The 14208-nt window shown below is 33.3% G+C and overlaps 2 pseudogenes; both read left to right on the forward strand.

The window, feature by feature from the left end:
• Window positions 1-2572: 2572 nt before the first annotated feature.
• Window positions 2573-3088, forward strand: LOC120114488 (annotated as a pseudogene).
• Window positions 3089-5892: 2804 nt separating this feature from the next.
• On the forward strand, window positions 5893-10013 carry LOC120114478 (annotated as a pseudogene).
• The last annotated feature ends 4195 nt before the right edge of the window (window positions 10014-14208 follow it).

Here is a 14208-nt window from a genome sequence, read left to right on the forward strand (position 1 = left end):
AAGTCGAACCACTCTAAATCACTGTGCAAATCTTTTCAATTTTATGCAAAAGCTTCCACCAAAATTTTTAATTGCCAATTCACCCCCTCTTGGCCGATTCCGTCGATCGATTAACTCAACAGATGAGAAGTTAGTTGTAATAGTAGACTAAACCAACCATCCCACCAGAAATAAGTTTCACATAGGGTAAACTAGCCATCCCACTAGCAACAAGCTCCACGTAGGGTAAACCAGTCTTCCCAACATCCAACTCTATGGCTGCATCAAGTAAAGCACAGATTAGCCACAAGAAGGCCCCTTAATCCACCTACAACAGTCTGTTAGATGATGCCACCACCCCCTACAACAGTCCATACAATGACTACCAGTCAATAATCTTTTGTTTCTAACCCTCCAACTCAAGAATTTTACAGTATATCTAAGGAGTGAAGTATGTCCAAGTGATTATGGAACTTCTTTTGTTGTTTACTTTAAAACTCAACTTATTTTTCCATATACCTACTGTTTATTGGATATCTTATTTTGTTTATAATGTATCTTATTTTGTTTATAGTGGCTTTAATGTATAGTCATTCTTTTGTTGACTTGAATTAAGCTTAGGCTTAATGTAATATTGAATTTGAGCATGTTTGACAACTTGTATAAATTTACCAATATGAAGTTGATCAACTTATTGTATTTTGACTACTTGTTATTTTGAATCTTATGTTTTGATTTGAATTCGATCAACTTTGATGTATAACTATATTTTGTTTTTGTTTTTTTATTGTGTTACTGAAGTTGTACAAAATTCTACCATTACAACAATTGATTTAAAGTTGATATGAAGTTCAATTACATAATTCTACCATTACAACAATTGATTTAAAGTTGATATGAAGTTTCATTACACAATTCTACCATTACAACATAACACCCTAATAATTCATGTGGAAACCCTTACAAACTTTTATTACAATAGCTTTAATATATCATTCAAATACAAAACATTCTTCAACAAAAACCTTCAATCCATTCAAATCATCTTTTCACTCACAGAGAGCAAATCAAAGCATTCGTCATTTGCTAAACCAAAGCTTGTACATACAGAAAATGACAAGAACCCAAAAAAATCTCTCATTTCTTCTTTCCCCTTCCACTTTTCTCAGTTTATTCAACAACCCTAAACACGCATATTTTGCCTTATGCACCAAGGGAGGATCCATCCAAACAAAAAAAATAAGATATTTTTTCATTTTCTTTCTATAATTTTGGCAACTAAAGAACTTCCTCCCATAATTTTCATTGGTCCAAGCCGTGACCAACTTAGTTGGTTCTCCGTAGTTGCAAAGCGAAGCTTCCATGGACTCCTCCATCTTCACCTTAGCTAGGTTTTCTCTTAGGAATTTTATGAGAAATTAAAAAAAAAGAGGATATGAATAAAAATGAATAAATTAGGGTTAGGGATTGAGTTTTATTTAAAGGGAAAGAGATGATCATTGGAGACATTTCACTCTCCACTTTGGCAATCCAAGTCAGCATTTAACGGTCCAAATGTATTTTCTGTCACGCCTATTAAGGACTGTTAACGTCGAGTGACTATTTTGTAACAAACGATAACGTTAGTGACCGATTTGTAACTTTTTAAACACCAGTGGTGAAAGCGAACACTTACCCAAACATTAGGGATCATTAGCGTAGTTTACCCAAATTTAAATTACAATTTATACGATCGCGTTGTGTTTATCGTTATTTTGAACATAACACATGATATTGTGGTCACTGCAAGTATCATAATTTTAGATTTTTAATAACATACACTATTGTGGACATACTTATTGTTAATATTATAGTTTTGGACGATTTCGTCTGCACAACAGTCATTGTTGTGGGTATATACCATTATTTAAGTAATTGTTCATAATAATAAGTGTTAAAAAATAAATTTTAAGAGTAGCTTCATAATAATAAGTGAAAATGAGACCCTAATAACAAAAATAGAAAAAAGTAAATTTTAAGAGTATGCTCATAATAATAAATATTTAAAAATTGAACCTCCAATAAAAAATACTAAAAAATTTGAATTCATAACAACAAATAAATATTAGAAAAAATTAAATTTTAAAAGTATACCTCTAATAACAAATACTGAAAAATTAGACCCTTAATAATAACTTTAATAATAAATGTTAAAAATGGATATTAAAAAAATTAAAACTATAATAATAAATATTTCAAATAATTAGATCCTATAATACATTATAAAAATTCTGGGACAGGACAAGTGCCCTCCAGCCCATTTCCCAGATACGGCACTGGATATAAAATTCTATTGCGTTAGTTTTAATATTAAATATCAAGTTTGGTTAAAATGTTCATTCATGGCAAAACATAAGCGATAGATTTTCAGTATGCTCTGTACTCTCGTGAAGGGCAATCTTACCTTAATACATCCGGTGTACGAAACCATTAACTTGAAAGTATTTTCACTTGTTCTTGGATTGATGAGTTGGCCCTTCAAGCTTCCTATGAATTGCAGGCTAATCAGAAGTAGCACTCTTTGATTGTAGCCAAATTTTAAGCAAGAACAGTGATGGCGTCGAAAATCAAAATCTCAGCTCTGGCCCTCTGGGTGTTGTTATACTTCTCCTGTTGATTGCCTCTCCTTCCAATGCTGCGATTTCGTGCAGTGCTGTGATCAAGGACCTCAGACCTTGTGTGAATTATCTTCTGAACGGGACCGGAAACCGCCGTCTACTTGTTGTGCCTGAGCATTGGCTCTTGCATCCGCCGCGTCGTCATCGGCTGACAAGAAGGCTGCTTGTGAAAGCATCAAATCGGCGGCTAAGAACATGAAACCCAAAACCGACTTAGCTCGGGGGCTTCCTTCCAATTGTGGAATCAAATTGCCCGTCACCATATCACCAAATGTCGATTGTTCCAAGTACGTAGTCCCTCAAAAATTTTGAAAAAGTTAATCGTTTTCATACATACATATATTGATTCACCCTTTTAATTTTGCAGGGTTGTTTGGAAACTTGAAAGCTTAAACCGGAAGTGCTTGGATGGAACTCCATTGTTGTATAAGCTAAATTGTTATGCTTTGTAATAAAATGGAATCCTGTCACGGTATTTGGATTCCTTGGATGAATAAAGCTTGATGCCATCATGGTATTATATTTTTTTATTCACTTTGTCTGGTTTAGGCAATTGTGATCATGTTGCATTCAAATATTTTCTTATTTTACATTTAAGTTGGATCTTTATATTTATAATTCAATGTTGATCGTTTTCTCTCTATAAGGCAAATTTACTTGCATTCGGTCATACTTATAATCATAAAATATCATACAAGTTCTACTTACCCATAATTCAATATGCATACATTGATATTAATTTCTGCCAAGGCTGTTAAAGAAGAACGAAAGGAGTAAGAGAAAAAAAATATTATAATAGTTTTTTATTTATTAATCTAAAGGTAATTAAAATGATATTATTTATTCGAATGACTCTCAACCCATTTAATAATAAACATTCAAACACCCCTAACATGATGTGCTCAAATTCGAGATTTTTATGAATAACAATCATTCTTCAAATATTGATGTAGATCCGTCGTATTCAATATTAAATATAATATAATAATTTTATTATATATAGTAGTAAATATTATCATTGCAAAAGGCAGCAAGTACAACAAAATAATGAAATGTAAAATATGATTAATCACTTAGGGGTGTATAAAAATATCTAATCCGAATGATTATCTGTTTATCCAAAGATTTGATCCGATAATCGAATATCCGAACCTAAATTTTGTTTGAATAATTCGAATCGGATGCGGATCAAAAAAATCTTAATTTCGGACTATCCGAATATCTGGAAATAATTGGGCCTTTAGCCCTAGTCTCAGCTATCTTTCACGAGAAACTCTCCCAAATCCTGCCTGCAATATGCATTCAGCATTCTCCAAGCTGAGCTGAGGCGTGGTGCTCCAGGCTACTGGAATTAGCTATTTGGCATACTTTTCTTCTTTCTACTGAAATATATATATAGATTATGTACAGAAAAGTGTGTGTATATATATATATATATTCGTGTATAGCATTTCAGAGTTTAATTAAAGTAGTAAATTGAAATAAGTTTATGTGTAATATATATAGGGTAAATAACATCAATCATCACTGAACTTTCCTCTTTCTCCTATTCACTCAATGTACTTTAAATTCGTTCAATTTCCTCATTAAATTTAATACAATTAGCATTTTTAGTTACTCAATCGTTAAATATTTAATGGCTTTAAAACGATTTCGTTTTAGAAAAATAAAATTTTCATAAAAACGACATCGTTTTGCATCTATATAACAACTAATTGTATTAAATGCAATGAGGAAATCGAACGGATTTAAGTACAATGAGGGAAATAGGAGAGAGTAAAGTTCGGTGATTATTGGTGTAATTTACCCATATATATATATATATATATATATATATATATATATCTATATATATATATATATATATATATATATATATTATAATTCAATCAATTTAAGTTTTCAGTTAAACCAATAATTTAATTGAAATAAATCGACTTTTAGTCTTCATTGTTCAAATATATTAGTTAATTATTTGTTTAAAAATTTATTTAATTATTTTTTTTTTGAATTTTTAATATTATGAGAGATTAATTCTAGATAAAATAAATTTTATATTCGGATCAGATATTCGGATATCTAAATTTTTGGATAGGGTTTGGATCATGATTGGAGTTATCCGAAATTTTGAATATCTGAATTTTCGAATCAGATCTTATCTGATATCTGAATTTACACACCCCTATCAACCAGAGTTTATTACCTTGAGTAGGAGTAAGTGCTCGATCGAGTCGAGCCGAATAAAAAATTTTGAGTTATTCGAGTTGACGAGTCCTATTTTACAATCGGATTTGATTTGAAATTTTTTCTAGTCGATTTTTTCGAGTTTCTGTTTAAATTTAATTGTAAATATTTATAGTATTGTAATATTATTTGATTCAAATTTAAGTTACTTTTTATTTAAGTGACTTTCTATAACCATATATACAATACATATATATTTCTTCATATTTTTCCACATGTGATATATATATCATACAAAGTCTAAGAACCCGAGTTAAACTTAAAAATAAATTTACTAATTACTAAAAAATTTAAATTATTCGAGTTGCATTTTATAACTCGATTTAAATTTAATTTTTTCAAATCAAGTTAAATTTATAAAATTACAACTTGAATTCAATTTAATTCGAATCAAATAAAAAATTTGAATTTTTTAAATTGAATCGAGTTTTTTTTTCTGTAGTGAAAGTGGTCACACCCACCCATTGTGCATGAAGCACACACCGCTTCCATATTTTTAATGCTCATCAGCTGTCGGTAATAGTGACGAAGTGGGTCCAATCCCACCTGTCTAATAAATATTTATAAGAACAAAAATCTAAGGGAAGAGTTTTTTGGTATTAATGTTTTCAATCTAAATCTGAATACTGTACAAATTGTGTACTTCCTTCGTGTGAATGCATCTTCTACTCTGATAAAATCCACAATTGATCTAATGTCGGCAGAATCAATCAGGAGTGCACATCTTAGATCAGGTAAAAAGATAAATTTCCATTTTAGGGAATCGAATGATTTTAGATTCAACTCATTGAAGTGTATAATGTTATATTTAACTCTTAAAAAAATAATTTTTCATTTTAAATAAAGTAAAAGATACTGAAGTATTTTTAAAATTAAAAATTTTGACTTTGAAGATTGAATTTTTTAAATTCAAGTACATCATCTTCCCTCAACTTCAACTCGCCGAATTCTTTTGTTTGTGGTGGTTACCTACAAACTCCTTTGAAGTTGACTCCACAGGTAAGTCATTATTTAGATCTTTACTTAACCTCTGGTAGGAAAACAAAAGACACTCCCTTCACTGTAAAGCCAACGTCTTTTATTATTCATCTTCACACTCTCTCACTATAATACTCTCCACTCATTTTGTACTACAGAGATCTAGACCCAGTTATTCATCCGAAAGTGCTCTGCTTTTGGACCTCTTCCTTTGCTTCTGGGTATTTTTCCTTTGATCCAAACTTCTTATTTTTACTTCAAAGTTTTTTGCTTTTCTTTATGATTGCTTCCTTTTTTTTATTGTTTGTTCTGCGTAGACCTATCTAATGTTGTTTCTTTTATTCAATGGATCTCTCTCGTTCTTTGTTTGTTTTCAGCTTAAAGATATGTGAATTTGTTTAAGTTTGATAAAAATGGCTGCTTTTAAGTTGATTTCTGAGGGTTTATGTTATGGAAATTCATACTGAGCTCTTTTTGTAAGAGATTGTAAATCCTGGCTGTTCCTTAGTAGATCAGTAAGTGTAAAATAACTTTTATCTTGTTGGAAGTGCATTGGGTTACTCTAAGAGCTTTAAAAGTAAATAAGAAAAAGAAAGAAAACTTTAGTTGTATTGCTAAATTCTTGACTCGATTGGGTTTCACTTCTGTTTTTTGTTTAAAGTTACTAAATGCTCAAATCATATTTTATGCATAGGTGTATATGTGTATTGTGTGTATCATATATCATATATTGAGGCCATTTAGTTTTGAAGATGCCAAACCGCTGATGATGAGCTTCACATAAAATCCTTTGTTTTAGTTGGGTTTGGTTATTTTGAAGATACTATATTTGGCTTTAATTTTTTTTTGGTAATTATTGGTTGAAACAAGTCTACTTTGTCATTAATGGCGTTTGTGCAATTGAAACTCTACCACTAGTTTCTCTTACATGCTGTGATGATATGTAGCCCGAACTTCGCATTGTTGATCTGTGGAAAATAATTATCTCTCAACTTTCTTTTCTGACAGCGTGCGTTGGGAAATTAGTACCACTCTAATCATGGTTTCTAAGAACAATCCGCCCGGCAGCAAAAGACGGAGCCCGCTGTATATATTTGCTGTGATTGCTTTGTGTGGTTTCTTTTACATTCTGGGAGCATGGCAGAGGAGTGGTTTTGGCAAAGGAGATAGCATAGCATTGGAGGTGACCAAACAGACAGACTGCAATATCTTCACAAATTTGAACTTTGAAACACACCATAATGATGTAGAGATTGTCGAGCCTTCCAAACCAAAAGTTCGGGTGTTTATGCCTTGTCATGTGAAGTACACTGATTACACTCCTTGCCAAGAGCAAGATCGAGCCATGAAGTTTACTAGGGATAACATGATTTACCGGGAAAGACACTGTCCTCCTGAAGAAGAAAAACTACACTGTCTCATCCCAGCACCCAAAGGGTATATGACACCATTTGAATGGCCAAAGAGTCGTGACTATGTCCATTATGCTAATGCTCCGCATAAAAGCCTGACAGTTGAGAAGGCTGTCCGGTACAGTTCAAAGGAAACATGTTTAAATTTCCAGGTGGAGGAACTATGTTCCCTCAAGGTGCTGATGCGTATATTGATGAGCGTGCCTCGGTCATCCCGATAGCAGACTGTTCTGTCAGAACAGCATTGGATACTGGTTGTGGAGTATGTTGATTTTCGAGAATCTGTTATCTAGCTGCTGCTTTTTTTATAGAACTTATGATGACGTTATGCAATTGCTTTCTTTTTTTCTTTCTTTTTTTTCAAGATTTATGCTCTATTTTTTTTTCAAGAACCAATAGCGGCCTGCCTATATAAAATCCTCTTTTATGTCTTTATGCTAACAATCATCATCAAAGCATCCACTTATGGCATTCTTATTCAGTATAAATCACATGCACTAAAAGAACCAATCTTAAACTAGGTTGCAAGTTGGGGAGCATACATGTTGAAGAGAAATGTTCTGGCTATGTCTTTTGCACCTCGAGACAATCATGAAGCACAGGTCCAATTTGCTCTGGAGCGAGGTGTGCCTACTGTTATCGGTGTTCTTGGATCTATAAACCTTCCATATCCATCAAGAGCATTTGATATGGCTCAGTGTTCTCGATGCCTAATACCATGGACTGCAAATGGTAAGTCGTAACAAACATGGTAGCTGTGAAATTGTGTAATACTTGCGTTCTCTTTCATCCCTCTTTTCTGCTACATTGTTAATTATTCAAGTATGGTTAGAGATCGGTATTAAATGATAAAAAAGCAACATTGGACTTTTAACACTACCAGGAATTTGATAACCTTTTTAAATGCGTTACCGCTTATTCAGATGGGATGTACTTAATGGAAGTTGATAGAGTCCTAAGGCCTGGTGGATACTGGGTCTTGTCGGGCCCTCCAATTAATTGGAAGTTGTACTACCAAGTTTGGAAGCGATCTAAGGAAGATTTAAAGGCTGAGCAGAGAAAGATTGAAGAGTTAGCTGAACGTCTGCCAATATGTGTAAACCAAGGGATGCGGATGATGTTTGGTGAGTTAACTTGTGGGACAGTTTCATTTATTTACATTTGCAAGCAATATTGATTTGCTAGTCAATTACAAATTTGTTGTTTCGTTATCGCTTTAAAGTATAATGTGTCTTAGCAAACTGTAATAGGTTAAGTCTCTTGTTGGTGCATATTAACTACAGGTGAACGTTATATGTCATTTCGTTTCCACTCCTGGCTCGTTTATTTCTGAAATTATTATTTTCCTTTTGTGCTATCACTTCAATTCTTTCTTCTTTGGCATGTTTAGGTACAAGAAAATGGAAACATGTGTAACCCCTTTCCCTAAGGTAAGTAGTGCGAGTGAAGTGGCAGGAGGGGAATTGAAGAAATTCCCAGCTAGGCTTTTTGCTGTCCCTCCTCGGATAGCCAATGGACTTGTTGAGGGGACCTCTGCTGAATCTTACCAAGAGGACAACAAGCTTTGGAAGAAGCATGTAAATGCTTACAAAAGGATAAATAGATTGATCGGTACTGCAAGATACAGAAACGTGATGGATATGAATGCTGGTCTTGGAGTATTCGCAGCAGCTCTCGAATCGCCGAAGTCTTGGTTGATGAATGTGGTGCCCACAGTTGCCAAGAACACCTTGGGTGTTGTCTATGAGAGAGGTCTAATCGGAATATATCATGATTGGTACGTCTCAATCAATCTTCTATGAACGGTACTTATATCACTGAAAGAGAAGTTCCAAATTAGCTTAGACAACAAACTCCCAAATTCTTCGCAACGGCTGAGCTAGTGATAGTTTTAGGGCATTGGAAATCATTGGCCATATCATATAACTTCAGAAATGAATCCCGCTGACATTTTCATTTTGTATTTGTTGCAGGTGCGAAGGTTTCTCGACATACCCGAGAACGTATGATCTTATCCATGCTAATGGTGTCTTTAGCTTGTATCAAAACAAGTCTTTTATCCATCTTTTTGTAATGTGCAATGTTTATTAGGAATCGAAGGAATCCTTCAGAAAATAGTTCAATACACATCCAGTGTAACCATGTTACATCATTTAAGCCTTTTAAAATTTAATAAAAATAATAATAACAAATGTTAGTTTTGATGAAGTGAAGAGTTATGCTTAATTGGCACTTTGTGGAATAGAAAGTCTTTATGCACTAAATACACTCTCTAAACGTCATTATCTATAGTTCTCTGATCAGTTATATTGTACATGTAAATGATTATGCAGGTGTAGCTTTGAAGACATCCTTCTGGAAATGGATTGCATTTTGCGGCCTGAAGGGGCTATCATCTTCCGGGACGATGTCGATGTTCTAAATAAGGTCAGGAAAATTGCCGGAGGCATGAGATGGGACACGAAGATGAATGATCACGAGGACCGTCCCCTAGTGTCGGAGAAGATACTAGTCGCTGTTAAACAGTATTGGGTTGGTAGCAAAGGAAACAGCACCTCTGATGACGAATAGACCACATCTATAGGTTATTGATTTGCGGATGAAACGCTCAGGAGATTGGATAAAGTTGCTTCATAGTTCATACCGAGGGACTGAAGAGTTCCAATTAACAATCCTCGAAAGAAGACGTAAGTAGCTACATTGTGTTACTCATTATGCAGAGTATATACAAGCATGTTAGCCTTGTAATTCCGGGTGTGATTCTGAGAAGAAAGAGTGTCTAACTGTCTATAATATTGTTTGTGTAGCTGCCTGAATAATTATTTTTTGTTCGAACCCAAATGATTATATCGAATTTGATGCTTGTCGAATGCTATCTTTTAAGAATAATTCTATGAACCATTTGGTTGGCCTCGGATTCTGGTTTTAGTCGCTTGAGGACCGCAGGCATTCAACAAAAGTCTACTGGGAAAAAGTGTTTTTTGATGCCCAATGAAAAGAAACTTTAAATAAGGTGCTATGCAAAGCAGAATGCGAAAAGGATTTGTTGGTTACCTTGGTAAACTGAAATACTGAACCATCTGCACTCCGATTAAGCGAGTAGAGACGAGTTCGATAACCTAATTGCTCTTCTGCTCCGGGCACAGTTCTGGTGGCCGACTACTATACCGATCGATCCACGAGCATAAGGATGGCCCTGGTCTCACTCACAACCCATCTTTCACGTGTGTGAGCTGGTGAAATGGGATTCACTTTTACCAGGGTTAGATATTTGATCGAGTTAGAATATTTTTTCTTGAGTTAGCAAGATAGTCATGTTCTATCATTCAAGTTTTATTTGAATTTTTTTAAGTGGAGATAAGTTTATGGAACTCATGTCGAATTGAATTGTTTGAATTTCTATTCAAATTTAATTAAAATCATTTATAATATTATGATATAGATTGTTTTAATTTATTATTTTTTATAATCATATAAGATATATATATATTGTTTTATATTTTTTTACATTATAGTATTATTTAATAAATCAAACACAATCTAAAATTATAAAATATATTTATGATATTATTTTTAAAAGAATGTATTGAAGATAAATTATTATTGGAGTAAGGGGATGTTTGTTTACTTCAGAACGATTAAGCGCTGAATGATTCAAATGTTGAATAATTCAGAGGCTCTGAATGGTTTGACTCTGAATGTAACATGTTTGATAACTGGCTCTGAATGATTCAGAATGCAGGGGTTATTTGTTTACTTCAGAATGATTAAGCGCTGAATGATTCAGAGGCTCTGAATGGTTTGACTCTGAATGTGACATGTTGTTTGATAACTAGCTCTGAATGATTCATAATGTACTTCTATGCTGAATAATTCAGCATTGTTTTGCTGAATCAGTCAGCACTGAATCATTCAGAGGTGCGAAACAAACGCGCTGAATGCTGAATAGTTCAATATTCAGCGCTGAATGGTTCCATTAAGAGGCAAACAAACAGCCCCTAAGGGGTTAAAAAAATTAGTGGGAAGAAGCAACCTGTAAAAGGTTACGGTTAAAAGGTCAAATTGAATAAAATACAAAGTTAAGAAATTAAATAATAAAAAATAAATGTATTATTAAACAATAAATTAAAATTACATAGATATTCTATTATAGTAAAAGAACACGTGGTTTAAATCTGATTTAAAATAGACTTAAAATAAAGGAGGAACTAAAGAAATGAAAAAATCTTATGAAATTGAGGGACTAAATTAAAGAAACAAAAAAATATCATGAAAAAAGAGGAATTAAAGATAAATATATCTTCTAAAAAGGTTTAGGATCACGCAGTTTAATTTTTATAAAAAAAAATGAACTTAAAAGGAAGGAATTGAAGGAAACTGACGGAAGGATGAAACTATGGGAGGGGTAAGTTGTTTATGTTTGAAACTAACATGGTTCTAAAAGTTAACCAAATCACAAAAAAAATAGAGGATTGGAGCTTGAGTTCACTAATTTCAAAATTGTCATATCCTCAAAAATAATTATACCAAAAAAATTAGGGGCAAGACTTAATTTCATTTAACTTTAAAACTGATAATGTCTTAAAAAAATAATTAAATCAGAAAATATTGTGAGAGATCAAAACTTAATTTTAATAGTTTTAAAACTTTCAAGGATTTAAAATATAATTAAAATGTAAAAATTGGGGTGGACCATGACCCCTTCTGCGCCCCGTGATTATGCCACTAAAATTGATAAATTACTAAGTCAAATTTTTAAATTTTTTGCTCTAAAATTTTAAAGTTTAAATTCGATTCAAATTCAAAATTCGATTGAGCTCAAATAATTCTTAATTTTTTTTTTTGGAGTCAAATCTAATTTTGCTTAACCTACCATTTGGAATTCTATATTGTATGATGTTGCCCCAAATGGTAGGCCATTCCAGGTCCTGCAGCAAAAAAAGATCTAAAGAGGTCTGTCTCATCGATGCAAACCATCACATGATTTTACTGGGAATCAGCGCTCTGACTTCGACCATCAATCCCTCTGATCCAACACACGTTGCAGCCCTAAGGTTTCACAGTAAGTGAATGATTGATGAGTAATAATAACTTTCTTACAATAAGTTTTAGGTTAAATTACACAAATAATTATTAATATTTGAATAATTTTTTATATTTTACTTAAATTTTAAAATGCAAGTGAAGGGGTTTTCCTTATTTTGTCTTTAAAAGCTTTATCTTTGAAGGGTTTGCTCTAATTTTGATAGGCGAGGAGAAGATAGTAGTAAACTAGTAATATAGAGCATAACTGTGGTGATGCTATTCATGATTTTCGAGTTTCGAATAATAAGTTACCACATACATTCCATCTCTAGGCAAGACCCTTCCGTTTCCAAGCTTGATCTCAGCGGGAAAATTCAGAGCAATCGTTCTAACACACCTTTGGTATGAGAAGAAGAAGAGTTAAACAAGGTCGAATGTGCTAAGTTAATTAGTTTAACGTGTTATATTAACGTTCCGTTATTAAGTAATGATTATTAATGACGGTTACTAATTTGCAACAATTCTTAATTTCTAATTTATTACTTATAAAATTTTTAAGATAAAAATAAAAATTTACTCGAATATTAATAATTATTTTTATAGAGCTACCAATTAGTATAAGACAAGTGAAAAGAAAAGAGAAAAAAAGTAAGAGTTGACAAGCTTTTGACATATGTCAAAACACAAATTATGTAAACAAGCTAAATTTCCACCCTGTGATTCGGAACAAATGTGTGGTGTTGATTAAAACCCCAACATTATCATCGTCTTCTTCCTCTAAATCTGTGGGGTTTTGCCTACTATACCAGCTTCAACAGATGACCCACAGGCCACAGCAACATAAAAATTTACCTATCTCGTTGTGAACAGTGGACTAGGCAATAATATACCTGTCGAAACGATTTTTAAACGGGGGTGGGGGCGAGACTTTGAAAACCGCATCACTTTTAATTATTCTCTTTTCAATTGAATTTTTAATTAAAAACGATGCGATTTTAGAAAACCTCTCGTTTCGAAAAATTAGAAATTCCGTTACGGTAAAAATATAAGGTTCGAGGAGTCGCCACCAATCTTTGATTAGGGTGTGATTGGGCACCCAAAAACATTTTGTCATTTTAAATAAAAATTAATTTTAATTAAAACGACAAGTAGAGGTCCGCGTTATCAAAATCTGAGTTCGGGAGTCGATTACGTGTGGGGAAGGGTTAGCACCCCCACAACGCCCTAAATCGGTACCTAGTCGATTAATTAATTTCTTTGCAACGAATTTCACAAGTTCAAATTTGATTTGATTAATGATCCCTTTAAACGACAAACTGCAAATTGCAACATTCAAAGCAACAAATAGATTTAATTTAAAATTACCAAGTCATTAGAAAGATAAAGAATATTCGATTATTTAAAAATATCGAGACCAGATCTTTAGTTCAGTTCTAACGACCTTTTCTCGAAAAGTTTAAATAGTCGAATATTTCCTTTTCTTTCGCTCCCAAATTTTACAATGATATATCCAAATTTAATTAGGCGTTACTGACGGGATACCATTTTAATTAGGCGTTACAATGATATATCCAAATTACCGTGTGTTCGCCTCTGTCAGAGCCCCGATGGGAGACCGTAACCTCACAATCTCACTCTTCTGTTTACTTAAAACCCAGGCCTCCACCACTTAAACACTCCGACGAGAACCCCCATGTCCTGACTCAGAAACCCCAACTAGATCTAGCCTTTTAGAGACCTACGACCCACGAATAAACTCGAAAACAAAACCCTACATACCCACCACACGAAACAGGAACCAAGAGTCACGCGAATCTTACCCTTGATGACCCAACGTGGCTCGGGCTTGGGCGATGGCGACGTTCTGCTCTTCGACTAAGGAAGGTGAAGGTTTTTTTTGTTTGCTTCGTCTT

This window comes from Hibiscus syriacus, unplaced genomic scaffold (assembly GCF_006381635.1).
Source record: "Hibiscus syriacus cultivar Baekdansim isolate YM2019G1 unplaced genomic scaffold, ASM638163v2 tig00110226_pilon, whole genome shotgun sequence".
Classification (NCBI taxonomy): Eukaryota; Viridiplantae; Streptophyta; class Magnoliopsida; order Malvales; family Malvaceae; genus Hibiscus; species Hibiscus syriacus.